General features: G+C 37.0%; 1 long non-coding RNA gene across 3 annotated transcripts in view; it reads left to right on the top strand.

The window, feature by feature from the left end:
• Window positions 1-686: 686 nt before the first annotated feature.
• The window catches only part of LOC125247663, a 35,874-nt gene continuing 16,297 nt past the window's right edge, over window positions 687-20,263 (top strand). Inside the window, exons 1-5 of one of the 3 annotated variants that reach the window (XR_007180135.1) lie at window positions 687-1,109; window positions 1,243-1,374; window positions 3,208-3,359; window positions 8,249-8,500; window positions 11,699-11,806. This is a non-coding gene — a long non-coding RNA (uncharacterized LOC125247663). The remainder of the gene's footprint in view (window positions 1,110-1,242; window positions 1,375-3,207; window positions 3,360-8,248; window positions 8,501-11,698; window positions 11,807-20,263) is intronic. The other 2 variants (XR_007180136.1, XR_007180134.1) reach the window with 2 other exon arrangements.

Consider the following 20,263-nt stretch of genomic DNA (forward strand, 5'->3'; position numbering starts at 1 on the left):
ATGTACTAAAAACATATTTAAATCAGTTCATGTGAGTACAGTGGTTCAATAATAATATTATAAAGCGACGAGAATATTTTTGGTGCGCCAAAAAAACAAAATAACAACTTATGTAGTGATGGCCGATTTCAACACTGCTTCAGGAAGCTTCGGAGCATAATGAATCAAAGTGTCAAATCAGCGGTTCGGAGCGCCAAAGTCATGTGATTTCAGCAGTTTGGTGGTTTGACACGCGATCCGAATCATGAATCGACACAAAAGATTCATAACGCTCCGAAGCACTTTCTTGCACATTATACTGTATTAAAGGCTATAATTAACAACAGAGCCCAAATTTTTAAATTATTTGCTATTTATTTTTAGATATAATAGTAAACACACATAAAAATTGTATTCAAATATGTAAATTGCATATAAGGCAGTTTTTGCATTAACTTCTAAACTCCAATTTGATGTTAAAATATATGCATTTACACAGTGGCCATCATAACTTGTTTTCATGACAGATTTAAACATACATTAAACATATACATTACATAATCAAGACATGTTAAGTAAAATATAATGAATATATCTAATATAGTGCATAGCCTACGTGTAGCGAAAGAGTTCATTTCTCTAGCGAACTAACAAGCTGTGGACACTGAATGGCATTTCTGAGGTAAATGCTACGTGACATTGTTTACAAGCTGTTTTTTTCTTGTGATTGAGTGATTACACAAGATGCGTTTCAGTAAGTTGTACTTTATCTTACAACATACCTTCAGATGTGATCATTTATGTTTATTCTGTAACTAGTATTAAAGAGGAGGAGATGATCGCGTTCACGCGCTCTCGCGTTGCCTCTTTAACTGTCACGCCACATCAAAGAGTGGAAAAAAAAGGCAGTTATTGTTTGAATTTTGTGGTAAAATGGACAGAATTTGAGGGATGAGACTTATTATCGAAAGCAACAAAACGCAAAGCTTGTTGCGATTATTGGTGGTTAATGGTGGTTAAAAGTAGCTACTTAATGGGCTACAACTCTGTATTCGTCGAATTGAAAGACTCGTTTTGAATTTTTTTTGGTACGAATAACGTTATGTGTCCCGTTACACCCCTAGTTTGAGGTCAGTAAAATTAATGTTCTTGAAAGAAGAATGTCATCACCAAGGCTGCATTTATTTGATCATATACAGTGAAAACAGTAAAATTGTGAAGTATTATTTCAATTTAAAATATCTGTTTTCTATTTTAATATAGGCTGTATGCTTCATTATGATCAGAATCATCATTGGTGCATGAGGAGAGATAAACCTCTTCCCACTCTTGCTGAACGGGCATTTGACTGGTCTATCCTCCACTGACCCAGAATAGCATCCCTTTGAAAATGAGGTCAGCACCCCCTCCGTCTCATAAAAATAAAAAAATAATAACAGAAGAAGATTTTGAACGGGGGAGTGTGAGGAGAGAGAGACAAAATGAATCATGCCAGGATGACTAATGCCTTGCATAACTGCCTGAGAATCCCTCCTAGTGTTTATCAATGGGCGGTGGGCTGGCTGGATTTCATAACCCTCCCACATTCCCTTCAAAAAGATCAAAACCTGTGAATATTCACAGCGCCAATCATCACAAGTCGCCATAGGTAAACCGCACCGCGCCGTCGAAAGCAAACAGATTCTGTTTATAAAAGGGAAACGCTGGTTGTATTATTGTCATCTATTGACATAATAATCAGAGGGAACTTAATCTCTGACCTCCATTTGTCCTCTCAAAGATGCTTATTATTATTAATGAACTATTTGTTTGCTTGGAAATAGGAATGACATGGCCTGGCTTGGAAAGGATTCCTCAAGGTTGCCATGTCTGACACAATCAAACTGTGCGTCCCTCTATTTTGTCCTACTTTGTTTGAGATGGAGAATCCAGCGCTCTTCCGCTTTGACGTCATCAGCCATATCTGGCCTGTATTATGTTCACTCTCTCTCCTTAGGTTTCCCCTCGAGAGTTTGTTATTCCACTGAACCAAAATAAATTGCCTATGAAACCGGATGAATCAGTCAACCCCCTCTTCCCTCCTCCCTATTCCCATTCCATCCTTTTTCACTCAGTATTACGTATTTGAAGGGAGTCTCGATGCGTCTTTCATATCTCTTCTCCTTTCTTCTTTTTTTCAAAGTGGGGCATTTCTTCCAGCACCCACTCTGTTTGCTCTTTTTAGCATCTTGCTGCTTTCCGGTTGTCACGCCTTATTTTGAGTCATGAGTCGTGTTGTTAGCGAAGTTAGCAGGAGTTTGAGGATGATGTGCTGACAGCAGAAGTGTTGAATCATCTGGAATCATCTTGGGGAGGCTGGTTGGACAGAGACTGAATTTTAAGAATAAAGTGGCCATAAAAGCGGCATATAAAAACATCAGGAGGCATGTTAGAAGCGGCATAATAGTTGATTTGCATTATTTAAGTATACAGAAAGTGATTTCTAGATCAAACAAAACTGGACTTAAACAACTGCGTCACATTAGCCAGATCCCAATTCAGAGGCTGCATCCTTCGATGGCCGTATTCGAAATCGATTTTTATGTCGTTTATACTCTTTATTATGTACATACTGTAAATGGACCAAGGTGAACACATTTAAACAAGAACTCTTTTTTGTTTTCAGACAGTTGAATATAACTTCCTAAAAAGTCTAGTACAAACGTTACTGCCGCTCGCCAGCTACAGCTGTCGCAGTCGACAAGTAATCCTCCGTAGGCTAGACCGTCTCATTTAACAATGCTCGGTTCGACCTTCGCGGACTTAGAAGGCTGATTTGGGACACAGCTTATGTGGTATCCACATGTAAAATCCTCTCCACCTCCCTCAGTTCTTGTTAGTGCTATGCTAAGCTAACATGCTAAGCTATTCATGTGCTAACCAAAGGCTAACTGAAAATATTTATGTATCTTTTTTTTGAAAGTGCTAGTGTCATGCAAGACACTATCTCCTTTTCTTGATGGCTGATCAAACATAGGGTGTTATTGTGATATCTCGTACTAATTAATAGAAAGTGCTTTTCTTAACTAGTTAGCGTTATACTGAGCAAAATGAAAACAAAGAAAGGAAATGTTTAATTTGACCATTGTAGTGTTGGTACCTGTAACTTCTATTACTTTTTCCCTTTTTTGTCCTTTTTTGTTGTTGTTGTTTCACCTTAACAAAAAGATACATCTCTCCACTCCTCAGTGTTTACAACAATCCAGAGGTCCAGTCTACTGAATAAGGAATACTGGACAGGTGTGGGAACAGATGGGCTGAGGGAGAACCAAGGTGTTTGCGGAGCCAGCAGGTCAATAGCAGATTGAAGGAATGCGTTTGATGCACGTTTCACTGGAGAGGTGTAATATTTCCCTCACAAATCCAAAACAAAAACCAGAAGTTGCACTGACGCCACACACTTCATTTTATCTCTATCCATCATTTCCAGAAATGAAAAGAAGGTCATTTGGTCAGATAAAGTTCAAGATTGTTCTTGATTCTGTGATGATGATGGTTGGCATGGTTTCTGTTTCTCTAGCAGAAGTCACACATGAAAGTGAAGTTGTAGGCAGGCATGAGGTGGCTGAGGCCTTAAAATCCTCCAGGCCAGCCAGTGACAGGAACACTGAGCCCAGACTAAGAATAAAACCTCACACGCTCTTCCTAATCTCACATGTTTCAGAATGTGTGTTATCTGAAAGTGTTAGGAACACACAGTAACATAAAACTTACACCCAAGTTTGTTGTGTGAGAGGCTGATTCAAAAGACTGCTGTGATCTCCTATACTAGGGGTGTCCAACCCTGCTCCTGGAGAGCTACCATCCTGCAGATTTCAGCTCCAACCCCAGTCAAACACACCTGAACCAGCTAATCAGGGTGCTTAGGGTTGCCTGATAATTACAGATGTGTTGGAGCAGGGTTGGAACTGAAGTTTGCAGGATGGTAGCCCTCCAGGAGCAGGGTTGGACACCCCTGTCCTATACCACCCTGAAAACCCCAGCAATGACATAGCAATGTCATTGTCTAATCTGTCTAGTTCAGATCTAGGCAATTGACCATTAACAGGGTGCTTCATATTTGCCTGTTTTATTTTATTGTAGAAAAAAAAAAAAATTGTGGTTAGTGTGTTTTTACAACAAATACCATGGTCAGACTCTGGTTACTGTAGTAAAAGCATAGTTAATTTTCAATACTGTTTAATCAAAATTTCCTGTTAGTAAACTAGCCAGTGAAATATGTAATGTGCCACTAGTGACACCAAACAAAACTACAAAAAGGTTTTTAAACAGGTAAAAAGAAAAAGAAAAAATTATCTCGGCTGCCATTGGTCAACAATCAGATAGCCCCTCCCAGACCCACGCCATTAGTTGAGCCAATACAGTACCTTGCACGGGTTCCCTCGATCAAAAGCCTAAGCATTTTTCCCATTGACTTTTGGAAAATCGCAAAAAATAAGCTCTGTGTTTAACAAAGGGTTATGACACTTACACGTTTTGTCTATCAAGATAATCTTTACAAGTTAACACAACATTTATACATTTTGAAGCCTAAATAAAGTCGTCAGATATAAAAAGCTAACAGTAGGCTATAAACGACACCATGGTCGCAGATCAACGTCACCACCACCAAGCTTCCTCAAACTTTATTTAAAAACATGATCGCTGATTATGATCTGCACTGTGTATGAATACTTATCCACTTTTTCATGAGAAATACTGTCCAAATGTCCTGTTTGTCATGATGACGTCTAAAGTCCCCGCCAAAGGAAGTAGTCCCTTTTAGCAACTTGTTAGCAACCGCCGTTTTTAAGACACAATAAAGGTTTAAAAAATCACAAGCGGGTTATAACTGGTGTGTTTTATGTCATAGATCAAAACATGAAAATATTTAGAAGCTTTGTTCACCACAGACCTTATTTCAGGTTAGCAAAAACCCATTAAAAAAACCCATAGACTTTACAGTGGTGGATCCGGAAGTCCTAAAATGGTAACTCGCTTCCGGGTTTTGCCTACACAAACACATCATCCCTGAGGTACTCTATGTTGTTGTCTGACAAACAGATTACAGTTATACGTTCTTCCAATGGTGCAGAAATTACACACTTCACCTTTAAGGGGCTGTTTGTACAACACCATTTTCAACTGAAAACGTAAAACTTTTTATGCGTTTTGGCTGTTCATTTACACGACAGCTGCGTTTTAGCGGACTGAAAATGCAATTTTTTTCAAAAAACGGGTTTACAAATGGCAGGTTTTTAAAAACTATAACGTTACTGTTTCTGCATAAACTACAAAAATATGAATTTGTCAAAACAGTGACGCAATGCACATGTGTATCACGTGTTCAGTATAATAGGTGCTTTGACATCGCCAACTACTGGCCTGGCATGCATAATAGAGGGATGACATGTTTTTGTAGGCAAAACCCAGAAGCGAGTTAGCATTTTAGAACTTCCGGTTCCATCGCCCCAAAGTCTATGGGTTTTTTGAATGGGTTTTTGCTAAATCGCCTGAAATAAGGTCTGTGGTTAACAAAGCCTCTAAATACTTTAACGTTTTGATCTATGACATCAAACACACCAGCTATAACCAGCTTGTGAGTTTTTAAACCTTTTATTGTGTCTTAAAAACGGCGGTTGCTAACAAGTTGCTAAAAGGGACTACTTCCTTTGGCGGGGACTTTAGACGTCATCATGACAATCAGGACATTTGGACAGCATTTCTCATGAAAAAGTGGATAAGTATTCATACACAGCGCAGATCATAATCAACGAGCATGTTTTTAAATAAAGTTTGAGGAAGCTTGGTGGTGTTGACGTTGATCTGCGACCATGGTGTCCGTTTATAGCCTACTGTTAGCTTTTTATATCTGACGACTTTATTTATACATTCAAAATGTATAAATGTTGTATTAATTTTTAAAGATTATCTTGATAGACAAAACGTGTAAGTGTCATAACCCTTTGTTAAACACAGAGCTTATTTTTGCGATTTTCCAAAAGTCTATGAGAAAAAGGCTTTCGATCGAGGGAACCCGTGCGCCGCTAACTTCCGGGTTGGCCTACAAAAACACGTCATTCCTGAGGTACTCTATATAGCGTTTTTAATCATTTTCGCAGATCCGTGTGAATGGATTGTTTTGAAAATGTTGTCGTCTATACGCGAAAAACTTTTCCGTTTTTAGTACATCGTTGTGTAAACATACCCTAAAACTGTTTTTCTCATGAACCACATTGGTTAGTCTGAGTAGAAAGAGCTGGTGTGGAAGCATGCAATGACATGATGTTTTAAAATGCAAAAACGATTTACATTATTAATGTGCATTTGGTAAGTGGTGCGAGCTTAGTGTGCATTATTCAGTATGATGTCATGACATGTGTAGTGAAGATCTCATGAGGGGGCTCATAAAATCTTTGGGTATGAAATCATCTTATCAAAAATGAAGCAGATGAGCGGAACATTGGCGGAACGGATTCAAATGCAGCTCCCTTGCCTATGATGTCAGAATTTTCCAAGGATTTAGAGAGAGAGATCGAATGAACGTAGGTCATAAGCTGAAGTATTCATTAGAATATTACAAATTTAATGTGCAGTGTGGCTACAACTATATTTTATTCATTCTTAGTGTGTTGTGATGTTTACTCATTCTGTTCACACTGATGTAAACGCAAATGAGGTAGTCAAGTATATTTAGCCATTTTGTTCATGCTTTGGCTGAATGACTAAGTCTCTTGTATTCACTAGCTTATCTTCTTCCTGCTGCCTCAGTATCCAGGAGAAGCCTGTTTAATTAAATGATGATGTGTTCATGCTAACTCCAGTTTAAGTCACAATCAATGGAAAGCATTTAATGATTTAGGAAGGAGGTTTTCTGCTTGGTTTTAGCCCAGTGGTTCCAGCGGCCGAGCAGGTTACACAAGAACATATTGATCTGATCTCTGTCCGGGTTCACACAAATGCTGAATTTTTACCTGACAAACGCATAACACATACAGTATACGCAACACACTTTAATATTTGTACATTTATAAAGTTAGGGAAACTCTAGACTGTTGAACAACATGGTTGTGGATGAGCTCATGCAAGTTACGTGTAATATTTTATTTATAAAATGGATAAACTCAATTACATGATAGCCCATTTATGTCTCAGAGTAAAGAGATAAACTTTGTGAAATATACAGTCATTGTGAGATAAAGAGTTGCAATAATGAAAAATACATTAGCAGCTGAGGAATACAAAGTCACAATGTGAGTCAAAAGTCTCGATAATGAGAAGCAAAGGTTGAATTACAAGAAAAAATTGTGTGATATGAAGTCGCAATTGTGAAATATGCATCGTAATTTTGAGGAAAAATTTGTGAATGCGAGATACAAAGTTCCAATTATGAGAAACAAAGTCGTGGTTTAGGAAAATAAAGTCACAATGTGAGATATAAAATTGCAATTATGAGAAACATACTCACAGTTGGGTAATATAATGTTATATTGCAAGATATAAAGTTTTGTGAAATAATGTCACAAATGTAAGATAAAATCACAGTTGTGAAATATAAAGTCATTTTGTGAGATATACAGTCGCAATTATGAGGAGTAAAGTTACAATTACAAAAATTTAAAGCTGTAATTTTAAGAAATAATGTAAGATATAAGGTCATATTGTGAGATATACAGCTGCAAATCTGAGAAATAATGTTGCAAATGTGAGATATAAAGTCGCAGTTACCTTTTATACATTTTTTATTATTTTATTTTGTACTCTGGTTCAGACAAGGGCTTTCATACAATTCTTCTTGGACAATCTTTGATAATCCACAATCCACCAAAGTCGTGATTTAGGAATATAAAGTCACAGTGTGAGATATAAAATTGCAATTATGAGAAACACAATCACAGTTGGGTAATATAAAGTTATATTGCAAGATAATGTCATAAATGTAAGATAAAATCACAGTTGTGAAATATAAAGTCATTTTGTGAGATATACAGTCGCAATTATGAGAAGTAAAGTTACAATTACAAAAATTTAAAGCTGTAATTTTAAGAAATAATGTCACTACTGTAAGATATAAGGTCATATTGTGAGCTGTAAATTTTAATAAAAAATGTTGCAAATGTAAGATATAAAGTTGTGAGATATAAACTTTCATACAATTCTTCTTGGACAATCTGTGATCATCCAAAATCCAAGATCTGAGTTTGTCTGATACTATAAGGAAGAATTCAACTACTTGTTTTGTGTTGTACAGGATGAAACTTGAGGCTTCGGCACGCACCTCTCTAGCAATCTCTGCTACAAACACGGAGCTCATCTGCAAGTCTTACCACGGCATATCTCATCTCAGAAGTGCGACATGAGACTGGCACGTCACCTCCTGCCCGCTCAGGTGCACTCAATGCTGTTTCACGCCCCGTTGCGTACTAAAGATGAACAACCATGGATCCTTGAGTCAGTGAAGACACAAAACACGTCAGCTTCCCCAAATACAGTCACCACCACGGTACTCTTGTTAAAGATTCAAGTGTTTTCACTGTGTACTAGCCCAAACCTTCAAAAGGACTAAATAATGGATGTCACTCAATGCATGCGCTCATAGAGAAACTCTTCGCATGTGTGCAGAAGTCACAATCTTGATTCTTTCCAAATCCCTAATCGTAGCAAATCTGCCACTTTTATTAAATGAAACATCAAATCCGGTGACTCTTGGGTAAGGGTACAGGATGTTCTGCTCTGCAGTGACAAATGTTCTATTTCTGCACACAAGATGAACCATTAAACACTTGTGACCTTCTCTGGTGACCTTTTAGAAGTAAACTTCACTTTTTTGCCAATATGGGTATAGAAGCTGGTGGGTAATGGGAAACCAGTGCTGGATCAGAGCTGAGGGTGATTTAGCATAAAAGGGAGTAAACATCTCCCAGTGGAGCAGTGACTGGCAGTAGCCACATGGTGTCATAAGTTTTGTTATGGTGTCATCCGAGCATGGGTTCCTAACAGTTCAACCCCAGCCCTCCCTTTGTCACCAACAGCCGCAGACCACATCCTGAACTCTGGTTTAGCGCTCTTCCTACTGATATGACTGCTATTCCACTGTAGACACTCATATACAAAGTACTGTGACCTTTGCTATCAAAATCGAGTTAGAGGACTATACAACTGCTTTACACACCAAAAGTAACACATTAACCAAGTCAGTCTTGCAAAGAAAATTAAGGGTCATTTTTAGCCTTACATTATTACTGTAAGTGCATATACTGTATATGGGTTACAGTAATAATTATTTAAGGAGCTCAAAATTTCATTTGATTTACTCAAATGAAATTTTGAGCTCCTTAAATTATTATTACTGTAACCCATATACAGTATATGCACTTACAGTAATAATGTAAGGGGAAATGTGCTCAAATTATCATAATTTAAGGGGAAATGTGCTCAAATTATCATAATTTAAGGGGAAATGTGTGCAAATTATCACAAACAAATGTAACAAACAAAACAGCAAAATAAAATAAACACACACATATACGCATACAGTCAAACCAAAATGTGTTCAGACACCTTGAACATTTCATGCATTATTACAGTTTATTCACTATAGTTAAAAAAAAAAGGTAATAAAATATGATAAGATCTCAGAGTTAAACTGTGTCAGAAAAAAATGAATCTTAATTATGTCAGATAACACTTAAGCAAAACATGGTCAGGTCAAAGTGTCTGAATAATTTTTGGTTCCAAATTTTATCAATTTTACTGGTAGTCCACTGTATGAAGAATTATTGAGTATAATATGTTACAGTTTACTTTATTTTTGCTATCCTCACTTGTACCCACTAGTAAAAATATATCAAAAATGTCTGAATAATTTTTGGTTTGACTGTATATATACACATACATGTTTACTAACACAGATGTATCATTACAAATATAGGAGTGTCTCTTTTCACTAAGTGCAAATAGCGTCCTTTGTTGGCAAATGCTATTTACACTAGCTCCGCCCACCAATGTCTGGTTGGGCCACTCAAGTTTTAAAATTCAATGTCTTCAGTGGCACAGCAGTAGTGAGTTAGGCTTGCAGACTGGGCTTTTAACACGCTCGACGCGGGTTCAAATCCGCTTTTTGCCAAGCTCACATTTATTTTCAGTAAAAATGATAATAATGTTCTAAAAGTGAAAAAAAACTGCAAACAAGTGTTTAAAGGTGCCATCGAACATGTTTTCACAAGATGTAATATAAGTCTGAGGTGTCCCCTGAATGTGTCTGTGAAGTTGCAGCTCAAAATACCCCATAGATTTTTTTAAATTAATTTTTTTAACTGCCTATTTTGAGGCATAATTAGAAATGCGCCGATTTAGGCTGCGGCCCCTTTAAATCTCGTGCTCTCCGCCCCCTCCCGAGCTCTCGACTCTATCATTGCATAAACAAAGTTCAAACAGCTAATATAACCCTCAAAATGGATCTTTACAAAGTGTTCGTCATGCAGCATGTCTAATCGCGTAAGTATAGTATTTATTTGGATGTTTACATTTGATTCTGAATGAGTTTGATGGTGCTCTGTGGCTAACGGCTAATGCTACACTGTTGGAGAGATTTATAAAGAATGAAGTTGTGTTTATGAATTATACAGACTGCAAGTGTTTAATAATGAAAATAACGACGGCTCTCTTGTCTCCGTGAATACAGTAATAAACGATGGTAACTTTAACCACATTTAACAGTACATTAGCAACATGCTAACGAAACATTTAGACAGACAATTTACAAATATCACTAATAATATCATGTAATCATGGATCATGTCAGTTATTATTGCTCCATCTGCCATTTTTCACTATTGTTCTTGCTTGCTTACCTAGTCTGTTGATTCAGCTGTGCACAGATCCAGACGTTAATACTGGCTGCCCTTGTGTAATGCCTCGATCATGGGCTGGCATATGCAAATATTGGGGTCATATATATTAATGATCCCGACTGTTACGTAACAGTCGGTGTTATGTTGAGATTCGCCTGTTCTTCGGAGGTCTTTTAAACAAATGAGATTTATATAAGAAGGAGGAAACAATAGAGTTTGAGACTCACTGTATGTTATTTCCATGTACTGAACTCTTGTTATTCAACTATGCCGAGGTAAATTCAACTTTCAATTCGATGACACCTTTAATAATATTAAAAGTGTTTATAAGGTAGGGGGAAGGTGGAGGGTTTTTATTCTCCCAATAAGGCAGCATCCATTTAATAATTTTAACAAAAATAATCCTTTACACTCTATGATATTACTGCATCCTGTTAATGTACAAAAATACTGAGGTGCAAATAGTATCTGCTAATATAAAAAGTATAGATAGCACCTAATTACTGTTTACTCTTATTGCAAAGAACTGATACTTTTACATGGTGTAAATAGAATCTATCGCTATTTTATTTACCTAGTGTAAATAGCATATTGCTAAGAAAATATGCTATTTTCACATATGTATGATCTTTTATATATATATTAAAATTCAAAGTACATTTATATGTGTCTACAAAACCAATTTCAATCAATTTATGTACATGTTTATATGTTACTGTGTATATTTTTTTTGTGTGTAGTTTTATATATATTTTTAAATAGATTATTGTTTATATATGAATTAAAAAAGCTAAGTAAGTGTACCATTTGGGCAGTGAGGGATCTGTGACCCGTTTTATCTTGTGCAGGGGGCAGGATGGATGATTTGACATCCTTTGTGCAACACTGAAAGGAAAAGACCTGAACAGTTTACTGAGCACGGCATGACTGTTTTAAACTCATCAATATTTAAGCAGGTCAGCTTTCTGCTTCTCTCTCTCTTGCTCTCTCTCTCTCTCTCTCTCATGCTTGAGTGAAGGTAATTCTTGCATAATGTGACTTTAATGCATTCTTAGCTCAGCAACAGGAAGATAGATTAGCAAAAGCGAAAAAGAAGTATTCACTTCAACTTCAACTACTGTATCAGTGACTATGTGATAAAAACATTCTGTTTTTGTCACCAATTAGACTGGCACTGTCTGAAAGAATGTGCTACTGTCACTTCCTGTTTGGAGCTTGTGTGGTCGTCAAGTGCAAACCTCTTTACCTCCTACCCAGATCAAAAGGTTCAAAGCGACCCGTGTGCCCTGCATCAATTCCTTATCAGGTGCGACACTTCCCCCTCCTCAGGAGCAACCTTTTGAACTGGCTCTTCAAAACGCCTGTCTTCATGAGTCTGTCATCAAGGCGCAAACAGAACACAGTGGAATTTTTATAACAGGATATAATTATGCTGAAGGAGAAGTGTGTGTTTATCCCTGCTTATGGGAGGAGCCAAAGGTTTGACCCTTGACTGAAGGGTCAAATGACACCCTGACAGAAAGATTAGATGTGCCATTTGTTTTGTTATTTAGAGGGAAATTGCCTAAGTCGGCACTGTTGAATTCATTCATTCTCTCAGTTCTGACTCTCTTCATTTGTAACTTGTTGACAAATGACTTAATGTGTAAGATGTTCACAGTAATTCATTAATAATGTCTAAACCAATGAATCACCTCTCACAAAAGATCGCTTCACTGTTAAGCATTGATGTAACACAATGAAACCTAAATAGAGGTCATACAAGACCAAACCCTCTGAGGCAGTAAAACCCAGTCTGCGGTTGTAAAGTAGGTTCTTCCCTCGCTGTGAAAGCTAATGAATAGCGGCATTTATCGGGTGGTCATGTGGACCTCGACACAAAACAGTAGCAGTTATATCTGGCTTCCTCTTTATATCTCATGATTCCATTTGTACAGAGGATGAGGAAGCAGAGAGAAGCGTGAGAGAGAAACATTCTTTAGGATGTTTTATTTTTAGTTCATGTCAAACTGTTTATGCTCTCAGTTTGTAGCCTGAAACGAAAGAACGAACCCTCACAAGGACGAATGAGGAGATGTTGAAAAATGGAGCAGTGCTATGACTATATGTTTTTGTGTTCTAAAAAAAGCCTTGATATACAAAAAAACTGATGGAGAGAAATATTTTTTACATTGGTTTTACACATTAGGAGCAATGTGACCAGAAATTTATCTGTTCATAATAAATCCGAAACTGCTCCCGAAAGAATGACTCTTATGAGCCGGTTCTTTTTAATGAATCAAAAACATATTGCAAAACCGATGTAGTTGGTTGACTCCCAAATGAATGACTCTTATGAGTCAGTTCTTTTAATGAATCAAAACCAATGTGGTCGGTTAACTCCTGATTGAATGACTCTTATGAGTCGGTGCTTTTAGCTAATCTAAAACGTATAGCAAAACCGATGTAGTCAGTTAACTTCTGATTGATTGACTCTTATGAGCCAGTTTTTTTTTTTTTTTTTAGCGAATCAAAAACATATAGCAAAACCGATGTTGTCGGTTAACTCCCGAATGAATGACTCTTATGAGTCGGTTCTTTTTAGCGAATCAAAAACATATAGCAAAACGATGTAGTCGGCTGACTCATGAATGAATGACTCTCATGAGTCGGTTCCTTTTAGCGAATCAAAAACATATAGCAAAACTGATGTAGTCGGCTGACTCCCGAATGAATGACTCTTATGAGCCGGTTCTTTTTAGCGAATCAAAAACATAGGGCAAAACCGATGTAGTTGGTTAACTCCCGAATGAATGACTCTAATGAGTCAGTTCTTTTTAGCGAATCAAAAACATAGGGCAAAACCGATGTAGTTGGTTAACTCCTGAATGAATGACTCTAATGAGTCGGTTCTTTTTAGCGAATCAAAAACATAGGGAAAAACCGATGTAGTTGTTTGACTCCCGAATGAATGACTCTAATGAGTCGGTTCTTTTTAGCGAATCAAAAACATAGGGCAAAACCGATGTAGTTGGTTAACTCCCGAATGAATGACTCTAATGAGTCGGTTCTTTTTAGCGAATCAAAAACATATAGCAAAACCGATGTAGTCGGCTGATTCCCGAATGAATGACTCTTATGAGTCGGTTCTTTTTAATGAATCAAAAACATATAGCAAAACCGATGTAGTCGGCTGACTCATGAATGAATGACTCTCATGAGTCGGTTCTTTTTAGCGAATCAAAAATATATAGCAAAACCGATGTAGTCGGCTGACTCATGAATGAATGACTCTCATGAGTCGGTTCTTTTTAGCGAATCAAAAACATATAGCAAAACCGATGTAGTTGGCTGACTCATGAATGAATGACTCTCATGAGTCGGTTCTTTTTAGCGAATCAAAAACATATAGCAAAACCGATGTAGTCGGCTGACTCCCGAATTAATGACTCCAATGAGTCGGTTCTTTTTAATGAATCAAAAACATATAGCAAAACCGATGTAGTTGTTTGACTCCTGAATGAATGACTCTCATGAGTCGGTTCTTTTAGTGAATCAAAAACAAAGCAAAACCGATGTAGTTGTTTGACTCCCGAATTAATGACTCTTATGAGTCGGTTCTTTTAGTGAAGCAAAAACAAATAGAGCAACCAGGGTAGTCAGTTGACTCCTGATCTAATTACTCTTATGAGCCGGTCTTTTTAGTGAATCAAAGACATCAGCGAAACCAGTTTAGTCTACCTCTCAAATGAATGACTGAGCTGCTTCTTTTTAGTGAATGAAAAATACAGCGAGACTTAGTATAGTTACTGTCTGGTTGTTCATATCACAGTGAGCATTTTGTCAGTATTTTATAAATATTAGCCTACTGAATTAAATGTTTAAGCACATATTTTTTTGTTTGTTTGGTAGGCCTATTGTTGTTGAGGTCAATTATTAGATTGCATTAAACATAAAAAAAATATTAAATGACTCTTAAAAAAATCAGTTTAAAATGTATTTATTTTTTTAAATGAGCTAATTTGGCAATGAAATTGCAATTTGTTTTTCTGAATATATATATAATCATTGCAGGTAGTTACGAAAATAATTAATAAAATATTTTATTAAAAAAAAACACATTGTAAAGAAAAAAGAAAGGAAATGCATATTGATGTAGAAAATCCAGATGCAGTCATTATTTTTAAATAGATTTACTGGTTTAATTATATAAGATGATGTTGAATATGTGGAATCCACAGCATTTCACCACAGCAAGTCAAGTCAAGGTTTTCCCATAGCACACTGCAGGGTTATTTCACCGTGAAGGAATCCGGCTCATCCCTTTAACTTCACATTGATCAAACCTGAAAAGACTTTTGTCATGTGACCAAACAGTCATTGTTCTGCACCAGGTGTACGGCCTCCTGAGTGCTCAACAAGAGCAAGGTCACCTGGTTCACGTCCGGCAGAGCAGAAAAAGACATGACAGCACCTGTTTGTAAAGGTGTGTCATCGCTTCTCTGGAAACCTGATTGTTGAGATTGTGGGTTTAGAAGCAACACCCACAAGACTAAACCTGCCACCGCTCCCTGTTAAACACATACCTTATTCAAACATATGTAGTCATTTGATGTTTTCTTTGATTTGTTCATGAGTGGACGGATATAAGTGATCAACTTCTTCTCCATTTACAATTCATGACTTCATCTTAATATTTAGATCTACAAAAATGAGTCATAGTCATTTCCTAATACAAAGACCAGCGTTGTAACCCATTGATCTAATTTAATTCAAGCAGATCTGGCTTTTAACAACTTCAGGCTCCATCTCAAATGCACTCTGGTGTTAATGTGGTAATTGGATCCCTGTTTTCTTTGTTAATAGGGGGTAAGGGTTGTGTGTCCAGGTTATGCAACCGATGACTGGTTTTCTGTCATCAATCACTCTACAGAATCCTGCCTGGACTGCCTGTGACCTCCACCAAAACATTTGAGACTTTTGTTAGGGCACAATTGATATTCTTGGGAGCTACTGTTTTCATTTTGGTCAAGTGTGACATTGATCGGAAGTTCATTTTGTGTTTTTATTAGGCCCAGAAAACAAAGGCTATAGGGATCAGGCACACAGAAAAGGCATTTTAAAGTTTAATTTCCAGTAACATGTTCAAACTACTAAACAGTTTTGGGCATGCTAACTTAGCTAATTTAAACTGAAATCTATCCTTAGAGAAAGGACATAAGTTGCGTCCCAAAGGACACACTATACACTATGTATTTATGCACTGTATGGATGTACTCATCCGTGTAGTGCATGAATTGTATAAGGTTATTTTGTCATTTAACAACAGAGTCTGATCCCCCCTCCCCCTCCACTACGTAATTAAGGCTGCAACAGTTGAGTGCATGAAGTGTCCAACATTCCACACTTCGTTTTTTTCCGTTAATTTAGTGCATTGTCCGGGTATTTAAAGTGCACTTTTGGAATTTTCAGTGTGAATGCACTACTTGCACTATTTATACTTGAAGGATTAGTCCACTTTTAAATAAAATTTTCCTGATAATTTACTCACCCTCATGTCATCCAAGATGTTCATGTCTTTCTTTCTTCAGTCGAAAAGAAATGAAGGTTTTTGATGAACATTCCAGGATTATTCTCCTTATAGTGGACTTCTGTGGCCTCCAAATGGTTGAAGGTCAAAATTACAGTTTCAGTGCAGCTTCAAAGGGCTTTAAACGATACCAGACGAGGAATAAGGGTCTTATCTAGTGAAACGTTCGTCATTTTCGGAAAAAATACAACTGTATATGCTTTATAGCAAATCCAAATCCTGGAATGTTTTCATCAAAAATCTTAATTTCTTTTTGAAAGAAAGACATGAACATCTTGGATGACATGGGGGTTAGTAAATTATCAGGAAATTTTTATTTAAAAGTGGACTAATCCTTTAAAAACGTCCTAGTGCATAAGTACGCAAATTGGGACGCACCTATAGTACTGGACAAGCTACATTGGAAAAGTAGCATGTTTAAGCTATGTAATTTTTGTAAAATAAATTTGAAATATTAAAAAATATTCTGCTGTAATACCATGGTACATTTCCAAAAACCTTCCTAATATGCTGCCCAGGTTTGCCAGATCTACTCAACAAAATCTGCCCAATTGCTAATCAAAACTAGTGAAATCACGGTACCAACCAACCCCTATAAAAATCTCATTATGGAGGGTAAAAAACATGTTCCAGTGGAGGAGGGAAGGGTGGTAACAGTGTAAAAGTAGCCCAATTCACAGGAAAACTGCGGACTTAGCCACACTGAGGCTGCCACGCTTATAATTTTAAGTATTTTAACTGTTTTTATGGACTAAAATAAGAACAGTTTTCAATGGGTTCAGTGGGACTTACGACCATAGTTCACTAACGATGCTTTCGGGAAACACACCCCTGAATGTTTCAGACTATTATGCTAACCAATTTTACACATTCAAAAGAGTAATTCATTCATAAATCAGACATTGGAAAATCTGATTCTAAACGGCTGATGAAAAATTCGCACAACTTTGCTGAATTATTGTATATACTGTATATTACTCTTCAGGGTCACATGATCCTTTCTAATTCAAATACATGATTATTCTAATATGCTGATTTGGTACTTAAGAAACATTTCTGTTTGCAGCTTAATATTTTTGTTTAAACCATGATATTTTCTTTTTCAGACTTCTTTGATGAATAGAAAGTTCAAAAGAACAGCATTTATTTGAATTTGAAATGTTTTGAATATATATATATATATATATATATATATATATATATATATATATATTCAAAACCCATTCAAAAATGTGGGGGAGATTCACAAAGAGTGGACTGCAGCTGGAGTCAGTGCTTCAAGAACCACTACGCACAGACGTATGCAAGACATGGGTTTCAGCTGTCGCATTCCTTGTGTCAAGCCACACTAATCAAAATTAAAAGAAATAAACATTTGAAATATATCAGTCTGTGTGTAATGAATAAATATAATATACAGATTTCACTTTTTGAATGGAATTAATGAAATAAATCAACTTTTTGATGATATTCTAATTATATGACCAGCACCTGTGTGTGTATATATATATATATATATATATATATATATATATATATAGTAGCTAATAGCTTCATCAGTAATGACTTCAAGTTGCTCCTTCAGCTTCTGGTCACCTTATCAATAGCTTAAAATTAAAACTGTAGCTAAAGACCGAAACCAAGGCAACCGCACTTCTTCTTTCAATCATACACTCTCTCTAATTATTCACTCTGTCATTGTTCCTGTTTAGCGGGTCTGTTATTGTCACCAGACTGGAAATTGTTGGCTAACAGTTGTTTATTACATAGGAAACCCGTCCCACTCCCCTCATCTCCGGCGAAAACATTCTTGTGTGTCCATTAACTGGCATAAAGACTGTAGTGGCGTTTATGTGAAGGTCTTTGTAGAGGCTCCTGTGGTTTTGCCTTGCAACAGCTTCACCCAGCCCTCCTCTACTTCATTAAACAGCCAAACCACTCAGTCCAAGAGGGCCTATACCAGACTAATGCTTCCCCCTCTGTCCTTCCTTCCTGCCTTAGCTTATTAGCGCTGGACATTCGCTTTTATTGACCTCACAGCTAGTAGGCCAGACAACGGCACCTCTCCTTCTCATTAGCACCCACGTAATATAAACATTTTCCTCAAGGTCGGACTAAATAAGCCTCGCAACGCACATACACGCCAGTCAACTTTTAGTTGCCTGTTCTTGTAGTTTTATGATAACCGGAGGAGGTGGTGTGGCAGTTTCCTGTCTGGAGTGTCGTAAAAGGCCTCATTTTACTTCGCATTTGTTCTGTCTCCATACAAAAGGTCATGAGGGCTCATACAGGCCCCAATAAATGTAGGTGAACGCCTGTTAATCTGTTAATGTGGCGGCAGTACCGGAATTTGGAGAGTTCTTTTTCACTTTGTGCTGATGGGAACTTTAACTTTATAGAAAACTTCTGCTAAGTGTGTGCGGAGCAAGATTGCCAGTGTGTTAGAATTGCGAGACAGCTGGATTTTCTCTTTTAAAGCTGGGAGCTCGTGACTGTGGGCTCACACAACATGGAACTGGCACACAGATGCTGTGGTGACAGCTACAGTGTTGTTGCCACCCTCTCAACACCCCCAGCCCACAGTCTTTCCACTTCCTGTACCACCTTTCAGCACTCTACTGTGCAGATAACATTGCAGGAAGTGTCTCTGTTCAAAGTCTTTGGTAATGTAGAAAATATTTTACAATATATGATTGGTTTTGTGGATTTTGAGGATGCATGAGGTCAATTTGAGAACCAGAAATTGTCTAAATATTAATTTAGAAGTCAATAAGGCTTATCAACTGTTTGGTTACCCATATTCTTCAAAATGTCTTCTTTTGTGTTCAGCAGAAGAAAGACATTCATACAGGTTTGGAACAACTTGAGGGTGAGGAAATGATGACAGAATTTTCATTTTTGGGTGAACTAACCCTTTTAAGTTTTCAAATATTTTCCTGGTCACTGTATGTTCAAACAGGAATTTTGTGAAAGGATTAGCACTGAGGCATTGACACCGGGAATCTGTTTGTATGTCTTTCAAGAACAACACTTTACAAAATGTTCCAGTCAAATGGACCAGGTGACACCAGGGTTACTCGGAGGGTAGATGAAGGTGTGTGTGTTCATATCTGTCCGCTGTTACACTTCTCTCCCTCATGCCCCCTTCATGAACCCCTGATAGGAGTGTGATATGGTGAGCAGCTGGCATACCTTTCAGCAACACTTTTACAACGTGTCTGCCTCTCCATTCCACCCCTTGCACAGAGCGATAAACACAAAACATGTACAATCACAGACTTAGACTGCGCTAATTGAGCTTAAATACATGAGACACAAAAAACATTGAAAAGATGATTCAACCATTTAGTGACATTTTGAAAGATGCTCATGTGGGCTTTTTTTAACTAAAATGTTAATTTTTACAGCAGGTTTTGTTATATTATTTGGAAATTTTATTTTATTTAAAAAATAAACCAACGCTGTCTCATGACCAATTCCTACATATTCGTACGAATTCATACGATTTGTCTAAACCCCAGTGATGGGTAGGTTTAGGGGCGGGGTTAGGGGTATGAAACAACTCATAAAATACATATGATTTAGCAAAAAACAGATGAATTTGCATGTGTGAGGTCGTACGAATTAGCCATCTCGTAAAATACGTACAAATTGTCGTGAGATCAAGTTGAAATAAACTTTTGAATATATAGTGATATTATTTTTGGAATTTGTGTTTATTTGCACTTACAAATTGTAATCAGTTACTGATTCCAAATTACATGACAAAAATAGTGATTTAAGGTTTAAGGTAATGTAATCTGATTACTTCTTGATTACTTTTAGATTACTTTTGACCAAACTC

This window comes from Megalobrama amblycephala, linkage group LG15 (assembly GCF_018812025.1).
Source record: "Megalobrama amblycephala isolate DHTTF-2021 linkage group LG15, ASM1881202v1, whole genome shotgun sequence".
NCBI classification, from domain to species: Eukaryota; Metazoa; Chordata; class Actinopteri; order Cypriniformes; family Xenocyprididae; genus Megalobrama; species Megalobrama amblycephala.